This window comes from Triticum dicoccoides, chromosome 2A, assembly GCF_002162155.2.
Source record: "Triticum dicoccoides isolate Atlit2015 ecotype Zavitan chromosome 2A, WEW_v2.0, whole genome shotgun sequence".
NCBI lineage: Eukaryota > Viridiplantae > Streptophyta > Magnoliopsida > Poales > Poaceae > Triticum > Triticum dicoccoides.
Genome location: NC_041382.1, coordinates 765,476,612 through 765,484,937, shown reverse-complemented (window position 1 = coordinate 765,484,937; position 8,326 = coordinate 765,476,612).

Here is an 8,326-nt window from a genome sequence, read left to right as displayed (position 1 = left end):
TGGCCTTAGCCCCCAAGCTTGGACTAAACTATGAAGAAATGCTTTGGAAGAGGGCTTAGGTAAGATTTTTTGTAGGATTTCTCACCTGTGCCTATAAGCCCCGCAACGGCGGGTGCCCTAGCGGAGAAGATGATCCACATCGGACAACAACAAAGTCCCAGAGAAGACAATATTGGACATGGGTGGACGGACCCGTGAAGGATGTCATCGCGGCATCAGAGGAGAAGAAACTGTGGTGTATCAACACTAGATAAGTAGAGAATTTACAGTGCAGTTAGTCTCCCACTGAGATAAATTGTCTGGTACTCCCTTCGTCCGGGTTTATTAGACCTCTCAGCATCACAAGCATGTCCCATTTTATAAGGCCCCGCGTTGGAAAGGTGCATGCATGCAACCATTTCATTGGTTGTATTGAAAGCTATTGTTGTTGGTGCCATGGCTGAAAAGTTAATACACTTCATGTATGCTTTTTCATTGGCTGCATGCATGTGAGAGAGTGCATTGAGAGTGGAATGGAAGAATTAATGTGAGCAAATTACTATGTGTCTTGGTCTAAGAGAAGTTGTCTTTAGGCCTAATAAAGCCGAACGGAGGGAGTATCGTCTAAGGAAATTCAAAGAAATGGTAAGAATTAACCATGTTTTTCTTCTCACCTACTATTCCGTCTAACACAAAAAATCTTCAAAATGAAATACTACCTGCATGATTGATTCGCATGAGTTCTGCTAAAGTACAATCTTTGTAACCCTACATTCCCTCCACAAACAAAAGGGTCTTTTGTGGTCTTTTATTGCCTGATATATACAACTACTTTATAACATGGTCATCATGTGAGGACCTAGCTAAGTAATTTAGGATAGTAAAACTGAGCCTAAACCCAGTCCTCTCACGGCCTGGCAGTTCATGGGCGTCCGCTCGTGTGATCTGATTGATCTAAGCCATTCAATCTACTGTCAATTCAGTGGTCCACCGCAATTTTCTTTCTTGGTCCAACTGTCCTAATAGGGGGGGAGCTCCTATAGGGCGCCTTATGCGCCGGTTGAAGCAACGGGCGCTCACTGCTGCACCCAGGTGGGCTGGCCCACGAACACGCAACACTCGCAAAAAACAAAACCAGAAACTTTTGGTCCTGCTGCGGAATCAAACGCGTGAACTGACCTCCAGTACCTGGTTGGCTAACCACTAGACCAACTAGTCACTTGTGTAACATAGTAGCGCGACAATGCAACAGTACAACGAACTGTACCCACGCTATTTATTGCACACGCATTGCCAGGTACTTTTTGAATTATTTGAAACAAGTTAGAAAACGTGATATCTTTTGAAAAATACGTGAACAAATTTTGGAAGTCCACAGATTTAAAACAGAATCGCGAATTAGAAAAATTCATGTATTCAAAAAAGTTCACGAATTCACAAAATTTCATTAAAAATTGAAAAAAGTTCATCGATTTTGAAAATAGTTCATCGGTTCTCAAAAAAAGTTCACCGATTTTGAAAAAAAGTTCTTTGATTTTAAAAAGAGTTCATCGATTACAAAAAAAGTTCATTGATTTTCAAAAAGGTTCACAAAAATCTGAAAAAAAAGTTCATCAAATTCAAAAATAGTTCATCAAATTTTAGAAAAGTCCATCAATTTAAAAAAAGTTCATCGATTCTGCAAGAAGTTCACCGAATATGAAAAAAGTTCACCAATTCTGCAAGAAGTTCACCGAATATGAAAAAAGTTCATCAATTCTGCAAGAAGTTCACCGAATATGAAAAAAGTTCATCGATTTTGAAGAAAACTTCATCGAATTTGAAAGAAAGTTCATAAAATTGAAAAAAAGTTCGTCGATTCTGAAGAAAAACTTGCGAGTTTAAAAAAGAAAGACAAAAAAGAAAAGGGCAGAAAGAAAGAACAACTGAAAAAAAGAAAAAAGAAACAAACGCGAGAACAAAAGATGGAAAAAGATTGAAGTAATCGTGGAAGCTGGCGTGGCTACGTTGGCTAGCGCGACCTGTTCAAAATCCTCCAGTGCAGGTCCGATTCCGCCTGATGCCCTTTTTTGCAGCAGTTCAGAAAACGGAAAAGTTTCTGGTTTTGGTCCTGCTGCGGAATCCCACCTGATGCCCTTTTTCGCAGCAGTTCAGAAAACGGAAAAAAAGGATGAAAATGGGCCAGCCCATGGCGGAGAGAGGGTGTGCGCCCGTTTGTGGAAATCGAAGAAACGGGCGCAACGGGCGCTGTTTAGGATTTTCCCTAATAGGGCTCTACTCCGGAAGAAAAAACGAAGATCTGTGGTGCACTGGGCTTTTGTGCCAGCCCATTTATCTAATCCCAAGCGAAAAAAGCCCTATGAAGCCGGGCGCGGTTATACCTCGCTTCTAGCGAGTGCCACGGAAGTCTATCGTGAAAGAGACGCGAGAAGGGCCGTCCCAGGCACGCGGGAGGCCACGACCTTGTTATTTTTTCATGTGTTTTGTTTTTCTTTTTTTGCTTCCTTTTGACGTTTCTTTATACTTTCAAACATTCTAAATAAATATACTACAAAAAACAATTTATTTAAATACATTTGAAAAAAATGTTAACCAAGCATTTGAATTTTTTTCTCATGTATACAAAAAATGTATAAATAAAAATACAAATGTGTATGAAAAAAGTGGATGATGTATTTTAAAATTGCTAATCAAGTATTTGAAAAAAAATCTTGTATTTAAAAATGTTAATCAAGCATTTAAAAATGTTAAATATGTATAGAAAAATATTGACCATGTATTAAAATAATGTTAATCTTATATTTGAAAAATGTTACTCGAGCATTTGAAAATGTTAAATGTGTAAAACTCTTGACCATATATTCAAAGAATGTCAATCTTATATTTAGGAAATGTTAATAAAGCATTTGAAAATGTTAAATGTGAATATAAAAATGTTGACCATATATTTAAGGAAAGTTAGTCTTGTATTTGAGAAATATTAATCAAGAATTTAGAAAAAAAATTAAAAAAGTGCATGTAAAAATGGTTGACCATGTATTAAAAAATGTTTAATCTTGTATTCGAAGGATGTTAAATGTGTAATAAAAAATGTACTATATATATTCCAAAAAATGTACAATGTGTAAGAAAAAAAGTAGAAGTAAAGCAATACAGGTTTTCAAAAGATGTTAATCATATATTTGAAAATGTTTAACATGTATAAAACATATTTTCAATATATACGAAAAATGTTGAATATGTACTAAAAAAGTTAATGTCTGTCGAACAAAAAGATAAAACGATGAAAATAAACAAAAAAGAAAGAAACAAAAAAAAGCAAAGAGAAAAAATAACAAAGTATAACGAAGAATGAAAGAAAAATGGAAGAAAACCAGTGAAAAACAATAGAAAACCAAATTTATAGTAAAAATCAATAAAACCCAGAAAACCCATGAAGAAAAAGGGAAAAGAAAGAAAAAACCAAAAGAAAACAGATGAAAAAATGAATAAAAAATCCAATGAAAACCAATAAATAAACGAAGAAAGCCGATGTAAAACAATAAAATCAGAGAAAAACAAATAAAATACAGAAAGCCAAAGAAAACCATTGAAGAAATACAGAAAACCAAAAGAAAAACAAAAAAAAAGGATGCGAATGCAAAGAGAACAGAACGTGCGAAGCCAACACACATGCGATCAAACGAGCTAGCAGGGAAAAGATTTCAGCGAGCCGGGCATACATCTCGCTGTAAGCGAGATATAGCCCTGGCGTACGAAGTCCCCGCCGCCAAGGAGAATCAAGCTGGCCGTCGCACTCCACTAACGTTCACCTGGAGCGACAGCGCCCCTCCCCCGACATCAACCTCCGGTGGTGGCAGCCGCAGTGCGATGTCGTCCAAGATGGCCGTACTACCGCCGTAGCACAGCCATGCCTTGTGTACAGGTACAATTGGCCTTCCCCATAAGCAATATGCCTAGGCTAGAGACGGAGGCCATGCTTTAGAGGCGGAGCCAACGTGTTGGCATTGGGTTCAAGTGAACTCAATGATTTTTCTCACCCTATGTATATACACATAGTCACTTATATGAAGCCAATACGAATTCACGTTTGAACCCATCAAAGCCAGCACGCACGAGCCACAAGCATCTCAGCCCATTAAAATTTTATAATCAGTAGCCCAAAGAAAAGGCCATAGCTATTTCGCAAAAATAAAAGGAGCCCACAAATAAATGTGATCGCAACAGGCTCGACTGCGACCGTCGATTCCACGTCATGTACGCCACACGCCTCTGATTTCCCAAGTTTGTTTCCCCAACTCGGCAACAGCCTCGGTCCATAAAATTAGTGGAGAGATGTTTTCCAGCTATGAATTGCACAATAAAATGAGTGAGTAGTTCATGAATAATTATGTGAAGAAAGATATGTTTTCTACCATCAGTAATGATGTTTTCTTTGATCATTTAAAGATGATTTAAGATCAAAAGGGGACACTCTGAATGGAAGTGACTTTACATGCTTCTTTCTCTTTTATGGTACTTGTCGATCTAACTTGTCATTCGTTTTCAATGGTACCAGCAAGATGAGAATTGGCATCTGAAGGTATGAAGTTATAATATGTAAGCACACAATTTTGCAATTTCATCTAACAGGTATGCCTTACACTCTCTAGTTATTAATGTAACCATTATATTTGATAAACTAATATCATATTTCCACTTGTTGCGCTTTGGTTGATGTACTCCTGTGATAAGACACCATAAAAAACTTTACACTCTACTAATAAATTATATAAAGTCCTCATAACTACCTAATGAGCGAACCCATTGACCAAATTTCCTAGCTCCTCCCCTGAATGCTTCAGATCCAAACATGGGAATCCCTGACTATGGTTTCTTTAGGACTTAGAATATCTCCATTACAGGGACTCAGGCAGGGCGATCCCCATATCGCCACTCCTTTTCATTCTGGCGATTGACCCCTTGCAACACTTACTGGCGGCAACCAACTCCGGCGTACTACAATCAAAAGTTTTCCACTTAGTTTCGGGTGCTAGGTATTTCCCGCATAATAGTTTCCGCCTGAAAATAGGAACTTTGCTGCCATGTTTTCCTTGCTTGATATCTCCCTGCCATAAGTTTCCTGCCCAATATGTGATGCCTTACCCGATTTCTTGGGCCGAAAGTTTCCCCTCAATTTGTCGCGCCATGCGTTTCCTGCATATAATATCTCGCACCTGAAAGTTTACCGGCCATGTGAATTTATGTGCCTCATGAGCTAGCTAGCTTGTAGTTTACATGATAACATTTCATGTCCCTCGGATGATGATCCCGCTAATTGTCTCATAGGGAACTTGCAAATGACGAAGTGTTGGTTAATTCAAAAAAGCTAGCCATGACGGTCTTCACTAAAAAACCCAGATAAAGTAACAATGTTTGACTGAATTAATGATCGTGTGATGAAGACATAAGCCACTTTATAATGATAGCTAGTCACTACATCGAGAGCATCAAGGGTACGGAAAGCCACTTTTAGCAAAGCATTTTTTATGCTAGATTAGTCAAAACTAAAATGTGAAGAGGGACCAGGAGACGGTGACTTGTAACTTTGTAGGCGCCAAAACTGAGCAGACCACAACTTCTACCGGCCTTCTTTGGCGTGAAAAGCATGTCGTCCCTTGTGATAACCTGTCCACGCCGTGCCGCGATGGAGACTCTGAGCTTTCCTCCTTTGAGTTTGACAGAGACGACACGCCGTGTAAGCTTGATGATGCCATCATCAGCAATGGCAAGCAATTTACCATCATCTCCGGCCGCAAGCAGCAAAACTTCTAGATCATCTATACCGATGATACTGGCGGTGAGTACACATTGAAAATCAACTGGCCATGATGAACCACCAACTAGTCGCACACTGATTGTCGCCTCCACGGAGTTTTCAACGATGCGGGTTGCTAACTCTAGTGTGCTACGCTTGCTAGTGTAAAATTCAGTATATAATCCGGTATTTCTGAACTGTAGGTAAAAGAAACTTAGGTCTCTATCCTCGACCTCAGTGGCGCCCTTCACTTTGAGCATGACCTCGAAGGTCCCAGGATCCAAACATGCCATGATAGCACGAGTAGGACCCGTCAATGAAAGATATGGTTGCTGCATATATATAATGTTAGAGCATCTCCAACAGGCGCGGCAAAACGCGCGCCCGCGCGGTAAAAGTAGTTTTTCACGCGCGCCGGTTGGTTCCGCGCGCTCCAGCGGTGGCGGGAAGTTACCGCGCGCGGGAGAAAGCGGCACGCGGCGCGGTAGATTTGGCGCGCCGCTTCACGCGCGCCTAAAAAGTCCCGTGCTTTGCCACGCGCAGAACAGCCACGCGCCCTCCTCCTCGCAACTTCGCCGCTTCACCGCTTCGCCGCTTTCTGCGCCACCATCGCGCCACCATGCCGCCGCGCCGCCGGGGTGCTTCGGGCTTTCGCGGCGTCCGCGAGCGCCCCAACGGCTGGTACTCCACCGAGATACGGTCCGGCGACGTCCGGCTCGGCCTCGGGACGTTCCGGAGCGCACGCGAGGCGGCCCGCGCGTACGACGCGGCGGCGTGGCGCTTGGAAAGGCCCCGGTCGCAGATGAATTTCTAGGACGTCTTCACGCGCGAGGAGGCACAACGCCTCGCCCCTCCGCCGCGTCTTATCACGGACATGGACCGTGCCGACCACTCTTGGCGGCAGCGCCGTCTCCTCGTCGCCGAAGAGGACGAGCGAGCCATGGCGGAGTGGCGCCGTTGCCACCCAGAGGACGTCGACGCCGAGCGTGCCTACTGGGCGGAGAGGACGGCAAGGCGCCGCTCGGAGCGGGCGGACCGGCGTCAGCGGAAGGCAGTGGCGAACGAGCAGTGCGACATCGTCTCCGCAGGTGGGAGGTCGTTCTTCACCTCGGACGATGAACGTTGGGACGACATATGGCTCTCAACCTCGGACGACACCGACCAGAGTGATGATGGTGATGATAGCGACTTGGAGTAGTTTTCTATCTATGTATGCCGTAGTAGTTTCTATCTATCTATCTATGCCGTAGTAGTATCTATCTATCTATGTATGTCGAACTATCTATCTATCTATGCCGTAGTAGTTGCACCGATGTAAAATATCTTTGTATCTTTTTTTTTATCTATGTAATTTTAATTTAAAAAATATTGTAGAATGAGTGCGCGCTGCAATTTACCGCGCCTACTGGAGCTGCACGCGCGCGCGGCTTTTCAGCGGGGCTGCTGGAGCAAACGCTGCGCGCCGCGCCAAACCAGGCGATGGGCGCGCGCCAAAATCCGTTTTTACCGCGCGGCGCGTTGGGCGCCTGTTGGAGATGCTTTTAGAGTATCTCCAACAGCCGCGCTAAGCGCCGCGTGCAAAAAACCTGTTTGCCGTGCGCGCTTCGGCTGGTTTAGCGCGCCCGCCTGCGCTGGCTCCAGCAGCCGCGCTATAATGCAGCGCGCGCGCCGCTCCAGCAGAGCGCAAAAATACAGCGCGCGCCGCACAAACCACATATACATGTATTATGAGCAAAAATGATCAAACAAACAAAATAAATCAACAGTAAATAGTTCAATTTCGTTGTGGGCATATGGGATTCTCCGCAAAATAATGCCTGATCAATCTGTTGTGGGCATCGATCCTATCCCTCCAAAATTTCTGCCGACCCATAACCGAACCACCGTGCTTCATTTTTTATATATGCATAGCTAGGATCATTGCAAGATCCTCCTCCTCTTCCATATCAAATTCTTCTTCGGAAGAATCATACGACGAACTCATCTACAATGTTCAATACTATACTATAAAAACTACAATTCAAAACATGCATCAAATTCATGAAGTTTGAGCAATACATACCTTGTAGGTGTTTTGTCAAACACCTTGCGGGCGCGGCGCGGCAGCGAGCGCTCGGGCGCTGTTCCTCGGACGACGGAGGCGCGCGAGCGCCGGCGGGACTAGGAGGGGATGAGGCGGAAGCGCGGGCGTGCGGGGATAGGCCGGGGAAGCCTGAACGGTCGCCGGGGGGCGCGGGCGGTGTCGTGGTTCTAACTCTGACAGTTATATAGGGGGGTGTGTATGGAGAGGCTAGATCTTAGCTATTGGGAAGTTGTAACACGCGAGGTTTATGAGTTCAGGCCCTTCTCGGAGGAAGTAATAGCCCTACGTCTCGGAGCCCGGAGGCGGTCGACTGGATTATGCGTGTATGGATTACAGGGGTGCGAACCCTTCATACTGAAGAGGGAGGTGGCTTATATAGAGTTCGCCGGCCCCCTCCTGCCCTCAGTAATGCAGGGTTTAAGGTACATTTAAGGTTGGGCGTTACTGGTAACGCCCCTAATAAGGTG